This window comes from Cynocephalus volans, chromosome 3, assembly GCF_027409185.1.
Source record: "Cynocephalus volans isolate mCynVol1 chromosome 3, mCynVol1.pri, whole genome shotgun sequence".
Lineage (NCBI taxonomy): Eukaryota > Metazoa > Chordata > Mammalia > Dermoptera > Cynocephalidae > Cynocephalus > Cynocephalus volans.
In genome coordinates, this window is record NC_084462.1 from 83460864 (window position 1) to 83470931 (window position 10068).

A 10068-nucleotide genomic window follows, 5' to 3' on the forward strand; every position below is an offset into this window, starting at 1 on the left:
TAAAATGTCTCTGTACTAGTCCTCAGCCCAGCCAATAACATCTCAATTATGAAAAAAAAATAGACTTCATGCCTACATATTTTCTGTAACAAAGAAGAGTATATGTAGAAGATGAGACTTGTTATGTAGATTTAAGCCAATGCATTCTTCCATTTAAGAATTTCTAGTGATTTCCCTTTATAGTTGTAAATTTTTCTTACAAAAGTATCTCAAAATAACCGGCTACGTGCCAGAAATGTATATTCAGCTAGGATGGTGGTGGCTTCATAACTTAGCTTTTATTTTTTAGCTAGATTGCTATGTTCAGGGTAGTGCCCATTAATGAACAGGGCAAAGGAGTTTTTATGCCTGGACTCAGCATGAATAGCTCTGGGCTCAAGATTTTTGATCAAGGCATAAAGATGGTTAAAGAAGTAGACCAGTTGACCAGAGGGCCTAACTGTTTCTTCACATCAGATGCATAATGTGCAGACATCATAACAAGATTTAGAGAGAGGCACCTCTTACAAAATAGTGTGAAAACCCAGTCATTATGTCTTATGAACCACTAGAGGACCCGTGAGGGGCATAACTTATAAAGACTAGCTTTTTTTTTTTTTTTTTTTTCCCCGTCTCTGGGGTAGGATGATAACTAAGTGAAAAGGTTAGTAGATTCAGTTTTTCTTATCAGTTGCTCAAGTTTTTCATTTGCCTTTTGTAAGGAGTCTTTTAGAGAGGTAATTTTGATCTTGAAATCTTTTTAGAAGCTTCTGCCTATCAGTTAAAATAGGCATTCCTGAGTGGGCCTAAACTGGGAGCTCTTATTTTCAAGTGCACATATTAGATAGATATCCATCTGGCATGTCCCAAATAATGGCCACTATAATTCTAAATCACCCTTAGTAAGAATTTACCACTTTTGTATTTGCAGCCGCCAGGGTTGTAATTTTTATGAATGAAAAGGTGGGTGAACTTAAAGATGGAGTACTTGATTCTTTACAAAGTAAGGATCAAAATTTTATGTTGAATATTGAGTTTCTTGGAGCTGAGATAAAAGCCTAAGAGGGAAATGCCATAGGGTTGGGTCATGTGATTTTGTCATAGTGTTTCTTGTTGCATGAAAATTTCCTTGAGGTTCGCAGGTAACCTCGTTTCAACTAACCCATTTTATGACCCAACTTATTCTAACACAGGAGCCTTGTTTTTAGGTGGTGGGGTGTTCTAACATCTGTCCTGTGCCCACCAATCAGGCTGTGAGCTGGCTCTTAAGATTCCCTTGACCAACTTAGCCAATGATTTTCCTTACCTTAATGCATAAATAGCGGAAAGAACCCAAATCCTTGTGAATCCTGAAAGATGGAGTTGCACTCTTTGCAGTAACTGCCACTTATCCCAACCACCATCAATTACATTTAAAATTCTGGCCCTAATCAGTGACCCATTGATCACCAGGAACCCCAGAGGTCATATGCACTCTCACAGCTCAAATGGACCTTGGATTTGAAAGCCAAAAAAATCAGGGGCTCAAATGTAAAGACAGTAGAGCTGTATCCAAGAAGAACTTATAACCCTCAGGCTCTGCAAGGAAGACAGTAGACTCTAAAGGAGTCAGTGGTGTCTCTCATGTGTTCTTCAAGGGCCCTTAAGGGCTTGGGGGTCATAAGTAATCTTCTGCAGGTCCCTTTTGTTAAATGGGTAAGTTTAAATTTTAACTGAGTTTATTTGAGCAAAGAAAAACAAAACAGAGCAAAGAAAAACCAAACCAAACCAAACCAAACCAAACAAAAAACAAAACAAAAATGATTCGAGACTCAGGCAGGTTCAGAGAACCCCAATCAATAACATGATGCAACAGCATTTATAGGAAATTGAAGCTTTTTATAGGAAGTTGTACAGAGACAGTTTAATTGGTTACAGTTTAATTGGTTAATTGGTTATAGATCCTCTTGCAGTAATTAAAGCTCAGCTACTATAGCTAAACTCCATAATAGTTTGGTCTGTTAGGCTTAGTACAGAAGCCTAGTCCAAATCAATGGCCTCCCACAAATTTTATTTAACACTTAATAGGTCACCAGAACTTTCTTTTTATAAAAGATGACCGGTAAGGGGATCTTAACCCTTGACTTGGTGTTGTCAGCACCACGCTCTCCCAAGTGAGCCATGGGCCGGCCCTACCAGAACTTTCAAAACACAAAATTTCAACAATTTTAGTTTAAAGATATACTTGGCTTTTATTAGCAATTCATAATTGGGCAGTATTTCATCTAAAGATTTAGAAAAGATGCTTTGCTGGGCATGGCAGAACAGTTGGGTTTTTATTTATTTTGTGTATTTAATTTATTTTTTTGGCAGCTGACCAGTATTGGGATCTGAACCTTGGTGTGTTAACACCATGGGCTAACCAGCTGAGCTAACCAGCCAGCCCCTCGCTGGTTTTTACAAGGTAGCTTGAGAAGGAATAAGGAAACAGCATAATACAAAAAACAGATAAACATCAGTTTACTCATAGGGGTTAAAGCAGAGGGAACTTCCCTGTCATTTCCAGCTAAAACTGGCTTGTTTGGGGATTTGCCTAGCATCAACTCTCCTGCTTTCTCAGAAGGTAAGATCAGCAACAAGTTTCAGTTTGGAGACATGGAACTTCAGCATGAATGACTCCATTTTCATGTGGGCTGTTCAGAGCCTAGTATGGGAGCTCAGTCCAAATCAATGGCCTCCCATAAATTTTATTTAACACTTCCCAAAAGATGTTGTGAATTATATCAAGTAAAAAAGTTCTGTCCCAGAACACATTGGGGATAATTTTACATATTTTAGCACCTTGGTGACAGAGGTGTTGGGAAAATAGAATTAGTTTGGTCAGGGCCCTCGCCTCGGGTCCAGTTGGGTGTGGTTCAGCATCTTTTGTAAGCAAATTGTGTGTGTGTGTCTGTGTGTGTGTGGAGTTAGTGCACATGCCTGCCAATGTATCTTTTTAGGTTTGTTGCTATTTGTGTGTTCTTCTACAGAAAAAGAGGAAGAGAGAGAGTGAGAGAGAGAGAGAGAGAGAGGAGTTTTAGTGAAACAGGCAGGCAGACATCAGCCTTGGGCGTCTGCCCAGCGCAGCCACACTTTCCAACCTATGGCTCCAAGGACCTTTTGGCCGGTTATCTAGCTCATAGACCTGCGTGAAGGGGTCTGGTGACCCAGCCTGGCATATGAAGGGTTTGTGACCCAGTCTGTGAAAGGGCTTGAGGGGTCTGGGAACTCCAGACCCAGCCCTAGCTCAACAATTGGCCCAGTCTGTGCAGGATTACCAGCAGGTAAAAGAGACTGACAACTGGCGTGGTCACCTAACTTTACAATTAGCATCACGAACAGGATTAAGAGAGCTAGACAATTGGTGCTGTGAGGATTCCAGGCCTTAGCCTAGCTAGACAAGAGGTAAAGTATCAGTTCTAATACATAAATGTTATCTAATAATTTAGTAATATATAAACATATCCTGTCCTGGTTCCCTAGTGTTGAAGAAGACCAGAGCTAGACAATAGTTAAAATGGTAAAAATGATTTTACTCAGGAACTATTGCAACAGGGAAAAGAGACCTTAGTGTGAACTTGGCTCAATTCTAAATACAGTATGGACAAGTGGGGATTTACAGCCAAGGAGTAGGTTGGGGATGGGGGTGGTTAGTGGATAAAAAATTACCAAGAGATAATATTAGGAACAGAGAGATTCTGGCTAAACCAAACTATCAGGATTCTTGCTGAAGGCAAGTTGATCAGATATCATCTGGGGGATGGCAGGGAATAAGAAATTTGGTTAAATATTGAGAGTGATCAGATATAGATGGTGGGGATTTGTAGAGAAAAATATAACTTTAACATGCGCAATTTGCTTCTGTACTAATGCTTGCTAAAAACGAGAAAACATAACTAATGCCATTTTAAGTAAGGCAGCTTCTAAGGGGTTATGTAGAGGCCAGGCGGGCCCAGGCACGCTAAATTCCAGGAAGGGAGTAACCACCAACCGGTTCCAGGAACTGACCAGTTCCTTATCTAGAGGCCACCTGGCCACAAGGAAGATAAACAATTGGGAAATACACTGTTCCTTATCGGTGTGCCAGCCCGCTTAAGCCCACCAATAAATCTAAAGGTCACCTCAGATAACCCGTAAGCAGTATACAACTCATCCTGTTGCAAAAGTCTGTCTAAAAAACTGTATAAAAAGCTCCTGTGTTAAGGGCTCAGGGTCGCTCCTGTCCAGGAGACGGAGTGAACCCAGCATGCTGGAATAAACTCCTCTTGCTTGATTGCAACGGTCTCTGTCTCATGGTCTTTGTGAAGTGAGCCATCCCGACGTGTGGGATTTGTGCACGGTGCACAAGTCTTACAGATGCTGGCTAAACCAACTTAGCGAATTCTTGCTACAACTGGGCTTTTAAGGACAAGGCCCAAGGATGTGGCCTAGTTGGAAAAATGTGGCTCAGAGGAGCCTGTCTAGAGTTTTGTGAAGGAGAAGCCACTGGTCACTAGGAAGCCAAGTGCTTTCCAACAGATCTTATTTGTGTGGGAAATAAGGGCAAAGGATTTTGCACATACCATCTGGGGAAAAGGTTAGTAGGTGATTTCCCAAGAACCCTGACAGCAGGGATATCTTTCATTACCTTATAGAAATGATTTGGCTCAGTCTTATGCTCAGAGAAAGATCCATCAAAAACTGACTCATCAGGGCCAGCCCGTGGCTCACTCGGGAGAGTGTGGTGCTGATAACACCAAGGCCATGGGTTCAGATCCCTACACAGGGATGGCCGGTTTGCTCACTGGCTGAGCGTGGTCCTGACAACACCAAGCCAAGGGTTAAGATCCCCTTGCCGGTCATCTTTTTACAAACAAACAAAAAAACCCTGACCCATCTCTGAGGACTGAGTTCATATTAACCAAGCTCAGGAGATTGAACATAACAGAATGCCTACGTATTCAAAATCAGAAATGGAGTGAGAATGTTCATAGGGCCTATAGGTTATATGATCTTTTATTTTCTCCACATAAGCAGAAGTATATGGGAAATCAAATTATAATATTGCTTGGCAAACATGGAATCAGAACAAAGGAGAATTAGTTTGAAGTATGGAATGTTTCATGGCATCATGCATGCAATTCCACACAACAGGCTTCTTCTTTCCTATAAAGTTTAGATAATTCTCTTTGTTCACAAGTCTTAAGGCATACCTCACTGTAACTATCTCTCATGTACTAAAAACAAAACCAGGTTTATTCTTTAAGTCATAACCAGGTTACCAGCATCTTCTCTTTGCATTGTTCACAGTCTGAACATACTGCCCTTTTTCAAAATGTTTTAAAGGAATATGACCCTAAAATCATCTCTGTCAAGATATCTTCTTTAAGCAGGAATGGCCAGTAGGCTCAGTTGGTTAGAGAGCAGTGCTATAATACTAAGGTCAAGGGTTTGGATCCCCCTACTGGCCATCCATCAAACAAACAAAAAATCCTCTTCAAGGAACTACTTCTGACAGTATTTTTCTTTTTTGGTATTGTATCAATTTTTAAAAAAAATTTATTAATATTATTTTTTTTACATTCTAAGATGTTGCAGAGCATTTGGAGGGTGATAGAGTTCGGATGTGTTGTCCCCTCCAAAATTCATGTGGAAATTTGATCCCCAATGTGGCAGTGCTGGAAGCTGTTTGGGTCATGGGGGTGGATCCCTCATGAATGGATTAATGTTCTCCCTGGGGGGTGGGGGGGTGGGGTGGAGTAATGAGTGAGTTCTTGCTCTATTAGTTCCCGCCAGAGCTCGTTGTTTAAAAAGAACCTGGCACCTGCTCTCTCTCTGGCACTTTTCCTCTCTTTCTCTCTCTCTCTTGCTTCCTCTCACCATGTGATCTGCTTGTACCCGCCGTGGTTGAGGCCTGTGGCATCCCCCTCATTCTGGCAGGGGAGACCAGGGGGCTTCTAGTGGCAGCTCAATTGTTGCTAGGCTGGATGCAGATGGCAGGGGGTATGGCTGAAGCCCTTGGCACCACACCATCCCAGCTCTGGAGCCCAGTGTTCCCAGTGTTTTAAACATACTTCATTTTAGCCTTTTGTTTGTTTGTTTGTTTGGTGATGGCTGGTACATGGATCAAACTGTAGACCCTGTTGTTATCAGCACCATGATCTAACCAATTTAGCTAACCAGCCAGCCTTTTTAATCCTTTTTTATGACCTAAATAAACATGGTTTTTGTTGTGTAAACAAGACATAAACTGCTTAGTTACTATTGTAACTATTGTAACTATTTGGGGCACCACGAACTAGCACATAGTAAACTCACAATAATTTTGAGCTATTATGGATTGTAAAAACCAACCAACTTTATTTTGTCAAAAATATTTTTTAGTTTCTTTTTTTTTTCTTTTTTTTTTTTTTTTTAAAAGATGACCGGTAAGGGGATCTCAACCCTTGGCTTGGTGTTGCCAGCACCACGCTCAGCCAGTGAGCAAACCGGCCATCCCTATATAGGATCCGAACCCACGGCCTTGGTGTTATCAGCACCGCACTCTACCGAGTGAGCCACGGGCCGGCCCAAAAATATTTTTTAGTTTCTTAATGGGGTAAAACTATATTTCTAAAAAAGCCTTTTAGTTTATAGCTACAAGAGAGGAAAAAGAACCTAAACAAACAGGTAAAATATTCCTTTGGGAAGATAAGCTTCCAGGTTTACTCAAAGCTGGGAGCTCATGCTCTATTTTTGGTAATGATGAGTCAAGAAATAGAGATAAAACTTCAAATATTCGGATAATTGTGTAAAGGTAGGAAAGTTTGTTTAAAGTATGTGATTTTTTTACCTAATGTGCTTTAAATATTTTCCAGAAGAACTGCTTTGTCAATCAGTTATTTGAAATAGAGGCTTCCTTTTTGGAAAAAATTACTTGTCCATATTTATTTATTTACTTATTTGCTACATTTTTTGGATGGCATATTCCAAAATATACTGCTTTATTCAATGTATCTCACATGGTAGTGAATTTAATACTTTACAGTCCATGCTCTAATTCTTATTTTAGGTTGTTATGTATCCTAGTTCTAAGTACAGACATATCTCATTTCATTGTGCTTTGCTACCGCACTTTGGAGATATTGTGAGTTTTACAAATTGAAGGTTTATGGCAATCCTGTAGCGAGCAAGTCTGTTGGTGCCATTTTTCCAACAGCTTGTGCTCACTTCGCATCTGTGTCACATTTTGGTAATTCTTGTAATATTTCAGTTTTTTTCATTATTAGTATATCTGTTATGGTGGCATGTGGTCAGTGGTCTTTGATGTTACTATGGTAATTATTTTGGGACACCATGAACTGTGCCTATACTAGACAACAAACTTAATTGATAAATGTTATGTGTGTTCTCACTGTTCCACCAACTGGCTGTTCCCCCACTCTCTCCTTCTCGTTGGGCTTCCCTATTTCCTGAGACTAAACAATATAGAAGTTAGGCCAATTGACAACCCTAAAATGGCTTCTAAGTGTTCCAGTGAAAGGAAGAATTTTAAATCTCTCACTTTAAATCAAAAGTTAGAAATGATTAAGCTCAGTGAGGAAGGCATGTTGAAAGGCCAAGACAGGCTGAGAGCCAGGCCTCTGGTGCCAAACAGCCAAGTTGTGAATGCAAAGGAAAAGTTATTGAAGGAAATTAAAGTGCTACTCTGGTGAACAAATGAATAAGAAAGCGAAACAGCCTTATTGCTGGAATGGAGAAAGTTTTAGTGGTCTGGATAGAAGATCAAACCAGTCACAACATTCCCTCAAGCAAAAGCCTAATCCAGAGCAAGGCCCTGACTGTCATCAATTCTGTGAAGGCTGTGAGAGGTAAAGAAGTTGCAGAAGGAAAGTTTGAGGCTAGCAGGGGTTGGTTCATGAGGCTTAAGGAAAGAAGTCATCTCCGTAATGTAAAAGTGCAAGGTGAAGCAGCAAATGCTAGCTATTGTAAGAATAAAATATAACTTTAACATGCGCAATTTGCTTCTGTACTAATAAAAACAAGAAAACATAACTAATGCCATTTTAAGTAAGGCAGCTTCTAAGGGGATATGCAGAGGCCAGGCAAGTCAAGGCAGGCCCCAGCACGCTAAATTCCAGGAAGGGAGTAATCACCACCCAGTTCCAGGAACTGACCAGTTCCTTATCTAGAGGCCACCTGGCCACAAGGAAGATAAACGATTGGGAAATACACTATTCCTTATCGGTGTGCCAACCCGCTAAAGCCCACCAATAAATCCAAAGGTCACCTCTGATAACCTGTAAGCAGCATACAACTCATCCTGTTGCCAAAGTCTGTCTAAAAAAACTGTATAAAAAGTGCTTGTGTTAAGAGCTCGGGGTCGCTCCTGTCCAGGAGACTGAGTGACCCCAGCATGCTGGAATAAACTCCTCTTGCTTGATTGCAGCAGTCTCTGTCTCGTGGTCTTTGTGAGGTGAGCCATCCCGACGTGTGGGATTTGTGCACGGTGCACAAGTCTTACACTATGATAATTGATTAAGACAACAGATTTTCAATGTAGACAAAACAGCCTTGTATTAGAAGAAGATGTTATCTAGAACTTTCATAGCTAGAGAGAAGTCAATGCCTGGTGTCAAAGTCAAGATTCAGCCTATCTCTATTGTAAAGGGCTAATACAGCTTGTGACTTTAAGTTGAAGGCAATACTCATTTACTGTTCCAAAAAATCCTGGGGCCCTTAAGAATAATGCTTAATCTACTCTGCCTGTGCTCTGTACATAAAACAACAAAGCCTGGATGACAGCACACCTGTTTACAGCATGGTTTCCTGAATATTTTAAGCCTACTGTTGAGGCCTGCTGCTTAGAAAAAAAAAAAAAGATTCTTTTCAAAATATTGACAATGCATCTGGTCACCCAAAAGCTCTGATGGAGATGTACAAGAAGAGTAATGTTGTTTTTATGCCTGCTAACACAACATCCATTCTGCACCCATGGATCAAAGAGTAATTTGACTTTCAAGTCTTGTTATTTAAGAAATACATTTCAAAGGCTGTAGGTGCTGTAGATATAGTGATTCCTCTGCTGGATCTGTGCAAAGTAAATTGAAAACCCTCTGGAAAAGATTCACCATTCTAGATGCCATTAAGAACATTTGAAATTCATGGGAGGAGGTCAGAAGCTTGAAAGGAGTTGACTCCAACCTTCAGGAATGACTTTCAGGGGTTTAAGACTACAGTGGAGGAAGTAACTACAGATGTGGTGGAAATAGCAAGAGAACCATAATTAGAAGTGGAACCTGGGCTTGCTGGTTAACTCAGTTGGCTAGAGCACAGTCTTACAACAACAAAGTCATAGGTTTGGATCCCTGTATTGGCCAGCTGCCCTGAAGCCATGGAAGCTGTGACTGAACTGCCAGCAATCTCATGATAAAACTTTAACCAATGAAGAATTGCTTCTTATAGATGAGTAAAGAAAGTGATTTATGGAGATGGAATCTACTCCTGGTGAACATGCTGTTGTTGAAATGACAACAAAGGATTTAGAATATTATATGAACTTAGTTGATAAGGCAGGGATTGAGAAGATTGACTCCAATTTTGAAAGAAGTTCTACTGTGGTAAACTGCAATCAAACAACATTGCATGCTACAGAAAAATCTTTCTTGAAAGAGTCAACCAATGCAGCAAACATCATTGTTGTCTTAATTTAAGAAATGCCCCAGCCACTCCAACCTTCAAGCAACCACCTCTGCGATCAGTCAGCAGCCATCAACATCAAGGCAAGACTCTCCTCCACCAGCAAAAAGATTACAACTTGCTGCAGGCTCAGATGATCATTAGCATATTTTAACCATAAAGTATATTTAAATTAAGGTATGTACATTGTTTTTTTTAGACATTATGCTATTGCACACTTAGTAGACTACAGAATTTATTTCTGTGCCGCCTAGCCAAGACCAGCTCTGGTGGGGTTATCAGGATAACTAGGGGGAATATCGAGGTTTGTCCTCCCTTCTCTTGATAATACCTCAATCCTTAGAGGAAAGGCCAGAGTAAAAAAGTTTAGGTTAATACATGGATTCTACATATTAAAAAGGAGGATTCACTTGC

General features: G+C 40.4%; 1 non-coding gene across 1 annotated transcript; it reads right to left on the reverse strand.

Annotated features, from left to right (window-relative positions):
• Positions 1 to 450: 450 nt before the first annotated feature.
• LOC134374471 (small nucleolar RNA U13) lies at positions 451 to 556 on the reverse strand. The gene has a single exon (XR_010023314.1). It is a non-coding gene; the product is annotated as a small nucleolar RNA U13 (small nucleolar RNA).
• Between the last annotated feature and the right edge of the window lie 9512 nt (positions 557 to 10068).